The sequence below is a fragment of the Helobdella robusta genome (genome assembly GCF_000326865.2).
Source record: "Helobdella robusta unplaced genomic scaffold HELROscaffold_41, whole genome shotgun sequence".
Classification (NCBI taxonomy): domain Eukaryota; kingdom Metazoa; phylum Annelida; class Clitellata; order Rhynchobdellida; family Glossiphoniidae; genus Helobdella; species Helobdella robusta.
In genome coordinates this window covers 413052-413612 of record NW_008704941.1, presented here as the reverse complement: position 1 = coordinate 413612, position 561 = coordinate 413052, and positions in this window count along the sequence as shown.

Sequence of the window (561 nt, the reverse complement as noted above, 5' to 3'; positions counted from 1 at the left end):
TAATGTTATCAGATCGTGCATGTTCTATTATTTTGTCACGTTGTTTGTGTTTGTGTTTTTTTTTTGGTGGCTATTATTATTACTACGGCTGCTACTTTGTTTTGTTCTTTTGACCGTTGGTTGTGCTAAGCAGTTTCATTGAAGTTTAATATTATAAAGATGTGTTCTACGCTATTCATTCACATGTTTGTAGTCGTTGTTGTTGTTGGTTTAATGTTTTTTCTTTGTTGTTTGCTCTATTGCTTTATATACCTATTTTTCATTCTATTTTTTTTATAGGTTCTAGTTTCTTATTCGTTCGTTCGTGAAAAATTTTCAATGATATATGCACCGAGCTGAGCATCAACTTATTTAACATAGGATTATTTTTATTAGTATTATGAATCGTCATTGTTATTATTGTTATCGCTGTTGTTGTTGTTACATGTATTGCCCAAGGTTCCATCTTCATTTATTTTCTATTGATTTCTCATCTGTCGTGTCGCTTACTTTATTTTTTTTTCTATGTTATAAAGACCCTGAAAACACTCTAGTAAAATTATTTAACGTGAAATGTGCTAA